Below are 15,867 nucleotides of genomic sequence, written 5' to 3' on the forward strand. Positions count from 1 at the left end.
ATTATGAATGCTTTATTTCTCTAGGTAACTAATTATTCTGAGTTTACGATATTATTTTTGTGAGTTATGAGAGTAGAGAAACTGGCTTGCAGTTTTCAATATTTTTCACACTACCTTTCTTTGGTGGATCAGAAATTATGCATGCTTTTAGATATTCCAGCATGAACTGAAAAACTTACCTGACAAATTTGTTACTCTAAATTTTATGTTTTTTATGCAAACCTTCAGAATAGACATCGACATCTCATCTGGGCCTGCTGACGTCTTATTTAAAAAAAAATATTTGTTCCATTTTCCTGACTTCATGCTCTGCTTTGGGATATAACATCATTGTGCTCACTATACAATACATTTAGAGTTCTGCAACAGCTTTAGAGAAATTTTGTTGCAGTTTCTCTGCAATCCTGGAAAAATACCGTTAACAATATTTGCTATTCCCTTTGTATTTTCCATTAATATGGTTCTATCTCATATTTTTGCAGTATTGTACTTATATCTGTCTTTTCTGGTTTCATGTTTATGAAGTTCCATACTAAATTTTATTTTCTGTCAATTCACTCTTGTTGTAGTGGAACAGAGCGTCACATTCCACACAGATTGTCAGCGGACTGGAGCCAAAGTTGAACGTGAAGGTTAATGGGGAAGAAAGTTTTGTCGTTGGCTTTGTTGGAGGGAAATTTAAACTGGTCTCGCAATGCTCACTCATGGTGCAGTAGCTTATATTATGCTTTTGATTTCCTAGTACTTATTTTATTTGTAGAGCGGTACCTTCGAACTACCTATTGAACTGCACTATACTTTATGGACTCTGAACTACTGGAGTGTATTTGTAAAGAACTGAGAAACTTCAGTGTCTCTGAAACCTCCATAATAACTGCTGTTATCATCATATTTCATTTAGGTTCTGCTGCTGCGTATGCGATCAAATTTGGAAACGTCTCCACAAAAAGGGCTTGCAGAATGTATAGAATGTAGAGAACTATCTACATTGTTTTTTGAATTGCATTTGGACCACGTTTTCAACATAATTTCAGATTCACTTATCTCTGCCTTATTGATCGTATGTGCACAATGGATGTAAAAGACATTAATAAATGAAATGAAATTCCTTACCTGCAAAATCTTATCCGTTATTTGTCTCCTCCAAAATAAATATCCCTTGCCACAACTGAAGGAGCGTCAGCAAAAATGTGATCCTAGCAAACGGAAATGGGAAGACGTATGCGTCTGGCGGTAAAAATTAATGGATGGTCCCATTCCATGTTCCCAAATGCAACTAAAATGACACTAGTGTAGTGGCCATTCTTGTGGTGTCACTTGAGTGCCGCAACTTTTTTGCAATGGCGCAAGTCCAATCAACGGAGTGATATCTTAAGGTCCTACAATCTTTGAACATAAGCGCGAAACAACACTCATCAAAGTTAACAGCAAGGAGAGGAACTGTGAGTATGTTCACTGGTAAAATTTGTGTGCTTGTAAATATGTGTGACAAAGATTGAATGCGCTTAATATTTTTTTAAAATTTGTATAATGATGTGGGCGTACCAAATGTTACATTTTGTACCACTCTTTACGGTAACTATCAAATTTTTCAAACTGATAAATGTGACACGCTTCCAAATGTCAATAAGGAGTTGTATTTTGGTATACAAATAGTCATGCATTGACAACAAGTGGGGAAATTGTCTTATGGGTTCGTAGGTGTGGCTCAATAGTGTCTGTCTATAATTGTGACATGTGGTCAGCAGGTTCTTAAATATTGCGTAGACTCATATTTGCAGATCTTTTATGTTTGACAGATTGATTGCTTGAAACAGATTTTCCGTAAATTGCTGCAAGAGTATTATTTTCGACACTGCAATGTCACGCATGAACAATTTAAGTCTGTCACTGTATCCAAGCATATTGTTACACAGTGTGAAATTTCTACCTATTACGTTGCGTATAGATCTAATATGCCGAACACTGAGTCACTTAATACATTTCATAATTTATAAACAAATAGAAATTACCTTCCTGGTTGAAAACTTGTTAATCCCTTTTCTTGTTTGCTAACATTGACTAGTAACAGTGTGTTTGCTTTGAATTTAGTGTAATGTGTACTGTCATACCTCAGCGAGGAACATGGAACTTTCAGTACAGGGTAGGAGCATGTAGCAGAACTATGGCTCAAGATTAAAAGAATAGTTGTAGTGGGCTGGATAGATACGTACCCAGTACAACGGTTTATAACGGGAGGGACCTTCTATGGCCACTGTAAAGAAACTTCTAAAGAAACAGAGATTACTGCATAATAGGTGTAAAATGAAGTGTATGGCTATAGATGGATGGATACTGAAACATGTTTGACTGTCAAGAGAGCAGTGGGTGATGCGTTCAGTGGCTACCGCAACAGAATATTGTCAAATGATACTTCACAAAACCCAAAGAAATTGTGGTCTGTCAGTGTAACCAAAGTTAATGCCCAGTCTCAGGCAAATGAGACAGGAACTGAAACGGAGGGTAGCAAAGCAGAAACTTAAATGCTTCACTCCATTTTAAAATCTCCCTTTTCAAAGAAATACCCAGCAGAATTGCTCTAATTTAATCCTTTTACCACTGAAAACAAATTAAACAAGTATAAGCATCAGTGGTTTTGAGGAACAGCTGAAGTTGTAAAAATTGAACAAAGCTCTAGGGCCTTATGGAATCTGTCAGATTTTATACTTACTCTGAATGTGAGTTAACCCCACTTCTAACGATAATCTATGGTAGATCAAACAAAATAAGTGGTGTCAACCAAGGCGTCCAATCCCAACCACCGGCTTTGACCCGTGGCGCAAGGGTGTTGTTTTGTGTGTTGTCACGATAGTGCAGACTTTAGTGTATGAGTGTGTTGTGTTTGTAGACGTCATTTTTTGCAGTTGCTAGTGTCCTCTCGTGGTGTGTTTATGACTCACGTGTTGTATGATGTATTGGGTTCATTTTGTATCGCTGCTTGTACTGTTCAGTTGTCAGTTGTGACTGTGCAACATAAGTTCTTCTCCAGAAATTGGTTTCAGTGAGTTAAGAATTTGTTTCATCGTGTTTAAGTTATTGTAGTGTCGTTTGCTGTATGTCGCGTGGCAAGTCATTTAATTTAATTTGTGGCTGCTTTTGTTACGTATGGATATGACTGAGAAATACAATAGTGCTCGCTTGCGGGCTGAAATGAGGGATATGTTCTTCCTCATTAAATTCTTGCAATTATTCGGGCTGCTGGTTGAGATCGTGAAATGCGGCGTGTGTCTGCAGAACATGCGGTTGGCCAGAGTTCCGGCGTCTCGGACTCCATAAGGCGTGGTTTGAGAGGTCTACATTGGGCATGAGAGAGATAATTTTGATGACATATCATTTTTGTTATAGATCCTCCCATAGTGCACACGAGACTGGTGTGAGCAAGAGGACAGTTTTTGACTGGTTTTCATATTGTAGGGAAGTTTCTTCTAAATATATTAAACACAGCGGTAAGTTGGGTGGGCCTGGGGTCATCATGGAGATTGACGAGTCGCAGTTTGGGAAGAGGAAGTATGGAAGGGGTAAGTCTTGGGTTGGTTTATGGGTGTGAAGGAGGCTGTTGTTCCTGGGGGTGGTTATTCAGAGTGTGTTTTTAGGGTTTTGGTTGGATGTACAGAGGGGGAATTGGTGGGATTAATTGAGGAGTATATAGAGGAGGGTAGTAGAACAGTTTCTGATGCTTTTACATCTTATAGGGGGTTAGGCCAGAGTGGTTATGATCATTTAGTTGTTAACCATAGTTTAGAATTCAAGAATTATGAGACTGGAGCATGCACACATACGATAGAGGGGTTTTAGGGGGTGGTTAAGTCAGTTATTGGGGGGGGGGGGGAGGCACTCTTCTAACCTTCAGTCTCATTTAGGTTGTTGGCGGAAGAGTCTCCCTGGGGACTACTGCATTTTTCATGTTTTTTTAAGGGATATTAGTAAAATGTATAGGCTGAAGGTGGTTGGTTAAAGATGTGTGTTGAGGGTGGGGGGGCTGCGGCTTGGCCGGGGAGGGGGTGGGAGTTGGTGGTAAAGTTGTTGTTTGTGATTGAGATTTGTTTATTTTGTGGTATTTTTTTGTTGATGGAGCTTTGATTTTGGGGGGCGGAGGGTGAAGGTAGGATTTGGGGGGGGGGGGTTGGTAGGTTGTGGTGGGTTGGGAATTTGTTTAGGTTTTTTTGTGTGTGTGTGTTTGAGGCTGGCTGTGTCTGTATGTGATTTCGGTGGCTGACCTAGTGGGTAGCACCAGAACCTTTTTTGTGTATTTTTCTTGTGTTATGATGTTCGGTGGGGTATTTCTGTGTTGTGTGGTCGGTGGTATTTACTGCATGTGTTGGTGGTTGATATTTTGGTATTGGCACTTTGGGTTGATTTATGTATCTTTGGGGAAGTACTTGATTTAAATTTTTTGGTATTGTTAGTTTTTTTGAGCTATATAGGTCATGCAAAGTGTCAGAGTCCAGTGTGTCGTCGTATCTATGTGTGTGTTGGTATCGTGAGCTGCTGTTCACCTATGTAGGCCAAGGGAAGTGTCCGATTCCAATGGGCCGTTGTAGCTGTGTGTTTTGGTATCATGAGCTGCTGCTGGGCTATATAGGTCAAGTGAAATGTTCTTTTCCAATTTTGTTTGTTTAAAGTGTTGGTTTTGTGGCTGGTGTAATTGTGGTGGTGGTGTAATTTTTGGAGTTTTATATTGTGGTATCGACAGTTGCGGTTGAGTTATGTAGATGAAAGGAAGTGACCGTTTCCTGAGGATATTGTGAGTAGTGGAATTTGGGAATTTTGTGTTGTCGTTTTGTGTGGTTTGGGATGGTGGTGTGTGTCTGTACATGTTTATGTTTATTTTGTCCCCACCCAGAAACTCCCAGGTCCCGTTAGTTTATATTTTTTGGAGGAAGATGTGTTTATTGGTTTTTTATTTATTTTCATTTTTTTTTGTCATGTTTCCGTAATGACATCATAGGCACCATATTGGAGTCGTTCTGAATGGTCGTTTCTGCCATATTGGTGATGTCATTGGTCAAAGCAGATGGGTGGAATCGGACTTTTCTGTAATCCCAAAAACTGTGTCTAGTTCTTGGAAAAAAAGCACAGGTCACAACAGTCCACAAGAAATTTAATGGAAGTGATGCATAAAACTGCAGTCCACATTGATTTGTTGTAGAACTCTAGAACTTATTCTGAGGTCAAACATAATAAGGTCTCATGAATAGAATAACCTCCTCAATGCCAACCATCATGGATTCTGAAAACATTGATCATGTGAAATCCAACTCTCGCACTTCTCACATGACATACAAAGCTTTAGATCGAGCTAGTCAGGTAGATGCAGTTTTCCTGATTTGCGAAAAATGTTTGACTCAGTACTACACCAATGCTTATTGTCAAAAGTATGATGATATGGGGATATCAAGTTAAATTTGTGACTGGATTGAGGACTTTTTGGTAGGGAGGATGCTGCATATTATGTTGGTTTAGAAGTGACTTCAGGTCAGCCCCAGGGAAATGTATTGGGATTCTTGCTGTTTATGTGTATATCATTGATGTTGCAGACAGTATTAATAGTAGTAACCTACGACTTTTTGCAGATAATGTAATTATCTGTGATGAACTACTGTGTGAAAGAAGTTGCATAAATATTCAATCGGCCCTTGATATTTCCAAGTGGTGATAAGATTGGCAACTTGCTTAAAATGTTCAGAAATGTAAAATTGTGCACTTCACAAAACAAACTATTATATCACTGAGTCACATTTGGAATCGGCAAAGTCATACAAATACCTGGGTGTAGCGCTTTGTGACGGTATGAAATAGAATGGTCACATAGGCTCAGTTGTAGGTAATCCAGATGTAGACTTCAATTTATTGGTAGAATACTGGGGAAGGACAATCAGTCTACAAAGAAGATTGCATACAAATCACTCATCCGACCAGTTTTAGAGTGTTGTTTTTGTCGTCTTCAGTCCTGAGACTGGTTTGATGCAGCTCTCCATGCTACTCTATCCTGTGCAAGCTTCTTCATTTCCCAGTACCTACCTTCTTAATCTGCTTAGTGTATTCATCTCTTGGTCTCCCTCTACGATTTTTACCCTCCACGCTGCCCTCCAATGCTAAATTTGTGATACCTTGATGCCTCAGGACATGTCCTACCAACCGATCCCTTCTTATAGTCAAGTTGTGCCACAAGCTCCTCTTCTCCCCAATTCTATTCAATGCCTCCTCATTACTTATGTGATCTACCCATCTAATCTTCAGCATTCTTCTGTAGCACCACATTTCAAAAGCTTCTATTCTCTTCTTGTCTAAACTATTTATTGTCCACGTTTCTCTTCCATACATGGCTACACTCCATATGAATACTTTCAGAAACGACTTCCTCACATTTAAATCTGTACTCGATGTTAACAAATTTTTCTTATTCAGAAACGCTTTCCTTGCCATTGCCACTCTACATTTTATATCCTCTCTACTTCAACCATCATCAGTTATTTTGCTCCCCAAATAGCAAAACTCCTTTACTACTTTAAGTGTCTCATTTCCTAATCTAATTCCCTCAGCATCGCCCGACTTAATTCGACTACTTTCCATTATCCTCGTTTTGCTTTTGTTGATGTTCATCTTATACCCTCCTTTCAAGACACTGTTCATTCCGTTCAGCTGCTCTTCCAAGTCCTTTGCTGTCTCTGACAGAATTACAATGTCATCGGCGAACCTCAAAGTGTTTATTTCTTCTCCATGGATTTTAATACCTACTCCGAACTTTTCTTTTGTTTCCTTTATTGCTTGCTCAATATACAGATTGAATAACATTGGGGATAGGCTACAACCCTGTCTCACTCCCTTCCCAACCACTGCTTCCCTTTCATGTCCCTCAACTCTTATAACTGCCATCTGCTTTCTGTACAAATTGTAAATAGCCTTTCGCTCCCTGTATTTTACCCCTGCCATCTTCAGAATTTGAAAGAGTATTCCAATCAACATTATCAAAAGCTTTCTCTAAGTCTACAAACTCTAGGTTTGCCTTTCTTTAATCTTTCTTCTAAGATAAGTCGTAGGGTCAGTTATGCCTCACATGTTCCAACATTTCTACGGAATCCAAACTGATCTTCCCCGAGGTCGGCTTCTATCAGTTTTTCCATTCGTCTGTAAAGAATTCGCGTTAGTATTTTGCAGCTGTGACTTATTAAACTGATAGTTCGGTAATTTTCACATCTGTCAACACCTTCTTTCTTTGGGATTGGAATTATTATATTCTTCTTGAAGTCTGAGGGTATTTCGCCTGTCTCATACATCTTACTTACCAGATGGTAGAGTTTTGTCAGGACTGGCTCTCCCAAGGCCGTCAGTAGTTCTAATGGAATGTTGTCTACTCCCGGGGCCTTGTTTCGACTCGGGTCTTTCAGTGCTCTGTCAAACTTTTCACACAGCATCATATCTCCCATTTCATCTTCATCTACATTCTCTTCCATTTCCATAATATTGCCCTCAAGAACATCGCCCTTGTATGGACCCTCTATATACTCCTTCCATCTTTCTGCTTTCCCCTCTTTGCTTAGAACTGGGTTTCCATCAAAGCTCTTGATATTCATGCAAGTGTTTCTCCTTTCTCCAAAGGTCTCTTTAATTTTCCTGTAGGCTGTATCTATCTTACCCCTAGTGAGATAAGCCTCTACATCCTTACATTTGTTCTCTAGCCATCCGTGCTTAGCCATTTTGCACTTCCTGTCAATATCATTTTTGAGACGTTTGTATTCCTTTTTGCCTGCTTCATTTACTGCATTTTTATATTTTCTCTTTTCATCAATTAAATTCAATATTTCTTCTGTTACCCAAGGATTTCTATTAGCCCTCGTCTTTTTACCTACTTGATCCTCTGCTGCCTTCACTACTTCATCCCTCAGAGCTACCCATTCTTCTCCTACTGTATTTCTTTCCCCCATTCCTGTCAATTGTCCCCTTATGCTCTCCCTGAAACTCTCTACAACCTCTGGTTCTTTCAGTTTATCCAGGTCCCATTTCCTTAAATTCCCACCTTTTTGCAGTTTCTTCAGTTTCAATCTGCAGTTCATAACCAATAGATTGTGGTCAGAATCCACATCTGCCCCTGGAAATGTGTTACAATTTAAAACCTGGTTCCTAAATCTCTGTCTTACCATTATATAATCTATCTGATACCTTTCAGTATCTCCAGGATTCTTCCATGTATACAACCTTCTTTCATGATTCTTGAACCAAGTGTTAGCTATGATTAAGTTATGCTCTGCGCAAAATTCTACCAGGCTGCTTCCTCTTTCATTTCTTAGCCCCAATCCATATTGACCTACTATGTTTCCTTCCCTCCCTTTTCCTACTCTTGAATTCCAGTCACCCATGACTATTAAATTTTCATCTCCCTTCACTACCTGAATAATTTCTTTTATCTCATCATACATTTCATCAATTTCTTTGTCATCTGCAGAGCTAGTTTGCATATAAACTTGTACTACTGTAGTAGGCGTGGGCTTCGTGTCTATCTTGGCTACAATAATGCTTTCACTATGCTGTTTGTAGTAGCTTACCCGTGCTCCTATTTTGTTATTCATTATTAAACCTACTCCTGCATTACCCCTATTTGATTTTGTATTTATAACCCTGTATTCACCTGACCAAAAGTCTTGTTCCTCCTGCCACCGAACTTCACTAATTCCCACTATATCTAACTTTAACCTATCCATTTCCCTTTTTAAATTTTCTAACTACCTGCCCGATTAAGGGATCAGACATTCCACACTCCGATCCGTAGAACGCCAGTATTCCTTCTCCTGATAACGACGTCCTCTTGAGTAGTCCCCGCCCAGAGATCCGAATGTGGGACTATTTTACCTCTGGAATATTTTACTCAAGAGGACGCCATCATCATTTAATCATACAGTAAAGCTGCATGCCCTCGGGAAAAATCACGTCTGTAGTTTCCCTTTGTTTTCAGCCGTTCGCAGTACTAGAACAGCAAGGCCATTTTGGTTAGTGTTACAAGGCCAGATCAGTCAATCATCCAGACTGTTGCCCATGCAACTACTGAATAGGCTGCTGCCCCTCTTCAGGAACCACATGTTTGTCTGGCCTCTCAACAGATTCCCCCCCCCCCCCCCCCCCCCCCCCCCTCCGCGTTGTGGTTGCACCTACGGTACGGCTATCTGTATCGTTCAGTATCGTTCAGGCACGCAAGCCTCCCCAACGGCAAGGTCCATGGTTCATGGGGGGGAGTTTTAGAATACTGCTCAAGTATAGGGCCTGTATCAAACAGGACTAACGGGGGGATTTTGAATGTATACAGAGAAGGGCAGCACAAATGGTCACAGGTTTGTTTGATCTATGAGAGTGTCACAGATATAGTGAAGGAACTGAACTGGAAGATTCGTGAAGATAAATGTAAGCTACCCAGAGAGAGTCTATTAATAAAGTTTCAAGAATCGGCTTTAAGTTAAGACTCAAGGAGTATACTACAACACCCTATGTATCACTCACGTAGTAATCGCGAGGATAAGATTAGAATAATCACTGCATGCACAGAGGCATTCAGACAGTCATTCTTCCTGCACTCCATATGCAAATGGAGTGGGAAGAAACACAAATAATTGGTACAGTGGGAGATACTTTCTGCCAGGCACCTCATGGTGGTTTGCAGAGTATTGTACGCTTTAATCGATGATTTCATCAAAATGGTGGACACTCCTGTTACGAGCATGTACAATCTGCCGACCATAACTTTACTAAATACACCTGCGGACAAAGAAGTCAAGTACAGGAATAAAAGGGAACTATGCGGATGTCCGGCAGGCTGAATATATAACACACGAAATTGTGGAGAATAAACTGAACAAAAATATGAAAAACACCCAACTGAAATTGAATATTTCATTTGTGATATACAGCTTAAATTAAAACCACCATTTTCATCCAGGATGGAATGTAACAGTATTATGAAAAGGAAGGTTGGCACTTACCATACAACAAAGATGCGGAGTCAGTCACAGATAGGCACAGCAAAAAGACTGTCACAAATAAATAAAGCCAGTAAGGCCTTCATCGAAAATAGACCACACACTCACTCACGCAAATGCAACTCACACACACAACTGCAGTTTCAGGCATCTGAAACCACACTGGCACGCCTGTGTGTGTGTGTGTGTGTGTGTGTGTGTGTGTGTGTGTGTGTGTGCTTTTGACGGAGGCCTTACTGGCAGAAAGCTTTATTTATTTGTGACAGTCTTTTTGTTGCATCCATCTGCGACTCAGCATCTCCATTATATGATGAGTGGCAAATTTCCATTTCATAATATTGTCACACAGTACAACGTAGTTATGTCATGGGTCAAAACATGTTGGTGGAATCGGAGCCTTCAGTTGACCCAACTACGCAGTGCAAAAGTTCAATAAAATCTTGTGTACCCAGCAGCAAAGAATTCAGTGCCACAACATACTCAGTGGCCAGCGTAATGTTAGACAACAACATTGCTAAATATTGTATGTCATTTGTTGCTGAAGGAGCATGTACCTAAATGTGTTAATGGGGTGCTTCAGATATGAAGAGTTTTGAAAAGTAAATATTGAGAATGTTCATTTGTCATGTTATACTATGGCCTGACAGGTACAAATTATGGTTAGTAAGAAAAGAAAACAAAGGGTTTATAAGAAAGATTTCTCTGTTGGCAGAATATTAAATAGGTTTGGAAGAGCTGCAATGCTTCCATAACAGCTCAACATTTAATTTTTATTTGAAGTGATAACGTAGATTTCAGTATGGCGTAAATAGCTCTGATGATTATGCTACTAAATGTAACAATTATTACTGAATAAACGTATGAAATTCAGCACAGGGTTTGAACTATGTGAACTTAAAGGATTTTATTATCTGTAGTGTGTAGTGAGGATATTGTTGCAGTGGTTATGCATGAGTTTTATGGAATAGGTCCTGAAAAAGCAGTGCAACTATAGACCCTGCCGAAATATCCACAGGTATTCACTTCATTATCCACAAGCAAAATTTCAAAGATTAGTGAAATCTGCAATATGTTAGAGCAGTTATAATTGTTTGTGTTTTCAAATGCTCCCAGTGTCTGACAATACAGGATGAGTCAGGAGGCAAGTTATGTGCTGAGGAGTGGCAGTGTTACTGATTCTGAATAATAAAAACTTCATATTGACATGTGCTCTGTTCTGAATGGTTTCCAAGATAGTACAAAATTAATATCTTTTTGCAGAAACTAGAACTTCTGGTGAAGACTTATTGCAGTACAAAATTAAACCACATCACTTTCCCTACAGAAAAGGTCCTATTCTTTTTGTAGGTCTAATAGTTTGCATGAAGAGAGTCTGAGAATATTGAAAATCTCGCACGATGCACATTTTGTAGCTTAGGTAGTTTTTGTAGACCAATTTGAGGCAGTTTCTGGCTTGATTAACCTCAAATGTCCTGTATCAAATTGTTCATCTCAACTTCGTCTACGCTACTGTGGAATGCTGTAAACACTGACAATGCTTGAATAATACAGAAAATAAAGAATAATATACCCATATGCCCAAGTGAAGTTTTTTTTTTGTTCAGAATCACTAATGGTATCACCCCACAAAACATATACATTTCCTCCTGACTCACCTTGCATATAAAGTCTTTAGACATAATTATTTCCAAATTATATAATTGTTCCTTGTTATCGTAAAGTGGGGTGGTTAAAGTAAAATACTTCAGTGGTTTCATGATCAGAGATAAACTACGAGTTAATTGAAGCCTTCAATACCGTTTCCATTGATGAATGAGTTCATCAAAATGGTAAACATAATCAACTCATTGGACTCAACATGCACAACATGTGCCCTATAACAAGAATTACAGTTATTCTCGTGGTGTCACATTTGTTTGCTTCAACTTGTAACCAAACTGTCATCTTTCATCCTATCCTAGACTTTGGATTGTATTACATATAAATCTGCCATCACAACCAGCATTCCAAAAAATAATGCAGGTACAAAACAAAAATTTTTTCAGTGTTCTAGTGTCTTTTTGTTTGCACGACAAGTCAGGCTGACATCCATTACTGGTAGGTGCAATTGACTCGAGATTGCAGATCTTAAGAGCATAACAGGAAATGCGATAAGTGAAATGAAGTATCTTGTAGAGTGTGTAATTTGGCATTCTTTGCAGATGCACTGGATACTTGAATGACCGAACTTGTAAATTCCAAAAGTAATAACACTTTGTTCCAAAAACTGCATGGCTATTTCACAGTTTTTCGTAATAAACTATGATAATTATGTTGTCAGATAAGGGCTTAAAATTATCGCTGTCCTGTTCTGAAACAACTCTTAAAATTATTCATCCAATTTTTATGGTTATGAATGCAGAACGTAGGTAAAATTGCAATGCAGCATCTGGCAAGCTAAAGTACAAAGACTCCATGTTCACTATACAAGCTTATGATAATATAAATTGGAAAATTAATTCCATAAATAGTGAACAGAGCTACTGCGGAATAAGTTTGCACCTGCTCAGAAGTGGATTCTTGTTGTCAGTGCAGGGCGAGTCTACCCCTTTCTTCAGAAGAGGCAGCTGCCTTAGTTTGTCATCATCTGCTGAGCAGTGTGCTTCGTCTGTTAGAAGCAGCTGTCTCAATTGTTTATGTGCTGGTTTTATGAGTCGGTACTCCAGTCACAGACTACTGACTTACTGAATTGTTGGTGGTAGTGGCATAACCAGTTTAGGTTTGATTGATGGGAAAATCAATTTTTTATAACTTTATCAAATTCTATAGTCTTTCCTTCTTACATTGATAAATCCATTATTTGGTCGTAAGTCTGACAACAAGGTACCAAGTGCAGCCTTATATGCTCTGCCGCGGTGGTACGCACCTGCAAGTTACAGGCGCTGGTTGGCAGCAAAGAGACTCGCTTATACACGCGCCACCTGTGGTGAAGGCGTACAGTCATTCAATTTCGCTTATTGATGTATGTTTAGCGGGGATGACACCATGATGACTTGTCTGCAGCTTAATTATCCCAACAGCCAGATTCCATGCTTTGCCCAAATTAAAACCATTACCTCTAATTATTAAATTACTAGTTAATCTAATCACTATAGCTTCCTTGAAGACAGAATCCCAAAAGGAAGAGGTGGATATTAGAATCTTCACATCACTGTAGTTCATGGAATGTCGGCCACAGCTGACTTGTCTGGCTGTGAGAAGAATGTGTATCTTCAGTATTCCACACATCTCTCATGAATGGTGCATGTTGTTTGAATGTATGTATGACTTCTCACAATTTCCACAAGGAATCTGATACACATCCCCATTACAAAGCAATAAATCATTCTTTACAGAGCCAAGTAAAGCTGCAATCTTCGTGGCAGGCCAGAAGATCTCCTTTGCACAGTGTTTCTTCAGAATATGGCCTATCTTCAAGGAAAGAGCACCCACATAGGGCAAAAATGCACTTGATCTGGATCTTCCCCATCACATACCTGCATTCTAGGTTCCACGTTGAATGCTCTATGAATTTGTAGCGGAGAAAATTCGTTTGCTTTAAAAATGCGATTGTTATATGTGAGCTCTTATTGCAAAGTATCTTTATCGGATATGCAGTGCGCCCCATGCACTAAGGTCTTAAGGACACCTATGTTCTGTGAAGGGTGATGGCAGCTACTGGCATGGAAATGTAGATTTGTATGCATAGGTTTATGATACACGGCATGTCTTAATGTGCCATCAACTTTATGGCGGATGACAACATCCAAAAAAGGGGAGACAGCTGTCTTTTTCTGTTTCCATAGTAACTTTGATACTAGCAAGGATAGAATTCAAATGCTCAAGAAAACTTGGTGGTACTGCACCTCACACTTTCAGACTTGTTATGGCTTCCTTTGGTAGTGATGAAGTGGTGAGCAAGGCAGCCATCCTTATTGCCACCTTGTTGGTAGGATCTTTGTTGACCTTCCGGTATGCACCAGAATTAAGCAAACCACATATCTTTCCCTTATAGACTTCCTGAGGCAAAAGGACAGTAGCATCACTTTTATCAGCAAGCAGGACGACTGTGTCAGTATGCTCACGTAGCTTTCGTATCGCAAATCTCTCCTCCTTGGAAACATTAATCTCTGTGGATGATGTTTTGTCATTGCTCGGCAGCTTTCATGTCTGATTACTTCAGCTGAATCCTCTGATAGTGATCAGACAGCTTCTTCAATGGCGCTGATGAAAGATGATATTGGTAAAGCCTTTAGAGTAGTTGCAAATTTTAGCCCTTTATTTAAGACAGGTAACACAGATTCATCCAGATCCTTACCTATCAAATTTATGACAGGATGTTGAATAACAGAGTCCACCTGAGAAGGCTGCTCCAATCGGCTATACTTGTCAGTCTGTCTTTTTGTAACCACTTCACGAACCCAGACTTAGCCCATGTCATGCCATCAATTTAATGAACTGTTTATTATGCTGCGAAAAGTATAAGCTGATCAGTCTAAGGTGCTGCAGTCATGGACTGTGTGGCTGGTCCCGGCGGAGGTTCGAGTCCTCCCTTGGGCGTGGGTGTGTGTGTTTGTCCTTTGGATAATTTAGGTTAAGTAGTGTGTAATCTTAGGGACTGATGACCTTCGCAGTTCAGTCCCATTAGATTTCACACACATTTGAACATTTTTTTGAAAAGTATAAAATGCACATCAAGTACCTCAAGGGATAGGAGATGGTTTCGTGGTTCCATAGTCCAGGCAAATTATGGCACCAGAGAGCAAGTCTATTGAGATCCCTGAGTTTCTTACTAAAGTGCCAGGACCATAGAGTTGTTCCAAAATTTGCTAGGTTGGTTCACTTTATCAAGAATGCTGCAGTAAATACAATTTTACATAGTGCTGGTTCTGCCATTGTCAGAGAAAGAATTCGTTTTACTCATTGGAAGTTAGACATTGTTTCTGAACACCTGTATCATCTGCATGTAAAGATAGTAGCTGTTTTATCTCCTGACTCATGGGACCGGATTGATGGCACGACATGGGCTAAGTCTGACTGGGTTCGTGAAGTGGCTACAAAAAGACAGATTGCCAAGTATAGCCAATTAGACCAGCCTTCTCAGGTGGACTCTGTTATTCGACGTCCTGTCATAAATTTGACGGGTAAGGATCTGGACGAAGCTACATTATCTGTCTCAAGTAAAGGGCTAAATTTTGCTCCGACTCCAAAGACTTTACCGATATCATCTTTCGTCAGTGCCACTGAAGAAGCTCTCAGACTGATATCAGAGGATTCAGCTGAAGAAATCAGCTGTGAAAGCTACCGAGCAATCACGAAAAATTGTCCACAAATAAGTAATGTTTCTAAGGAAGAGAGATTTGCAATACAAAAGCTGGATGATGATACTGACACAGCCATCCTGCGTACTGATAAAGGTTATGCTATCGTCCTTTCGCCTTAGGAAGTCTACAAGGAAAAGATATGTGGTTTATTTAGTTCTGGTGCATACTGTAAGATCAACAAGGATCCTACCAGCAAGGTGACAATAATGACTGCTTCCTTTGTTTAGCACTTCATCACTATTAAAGGAAGTCATAAGAAGTTTAAAAGTGCGGGGTGCAGTACCACCAAGATTTTATGGGCTTCCTAAAGTTCACTAGATGGGTAAGGGTGAGTGTCTAGCGTATCTGTCTATGAGGCCTATAACGAGCACTATGGGTTCACCAACGTATTTTTCTGCCAAATATTTAAATCCCTTATTAAAACCATTGGTAGGAAAATGTAGCCACCACATTCATAATTCTGTGGTTTATATTCAGAGACTTAGAAATGTTAGGCTAAATATTACGGATGTGATCGTTAG

At 39.6% G+C, this 15,867-nt stretch overlaps 1 protein-coding gene across 2 annotated transcripts in view; it reads left to right on the plus strand.

The window, feature by feature from the left end:
• Nucleotides 1-1,349: 1,349 nt before the first annotated feature.
• Nucleotides 1,350-15,867, plus strand: part of LOC126237491 (angio-associated migratory cell protein) — a 68,440-nt gene continuing 53,922 nt past the window's right edge. Inside the window, exon 1 of one of the 2 annotated variants that reach the window (XM_049947641.1) lies at nt 1,350-1,442. The gene's annotated coding sequence lies outside the window, so the exon portion shown is untranslated. Of the gene's footprint in view, nt 1,443-1,557; nt 1,576-15,867 lie in introns of those variants that run through there. The other variant, XM_049947642.1, reaches the window with a different exon arrangement.

Source organism: Schistocerca nitens, chromosome 2 (assembly GCF_023898315.1).
Source record: "Schistocerca nitens isolate TAMUIC-IGC-003100 chromosome 2, iqSchNite1.1, whole genome shotgun sequence".
Classification (NCBI taxonomy): domain Eukaryota; kingdom Metazoa; phylum Arthropoda; class Insecta; order Orthoptera; family Acrididae; genus Schistocerca; species Schistocerca nitens.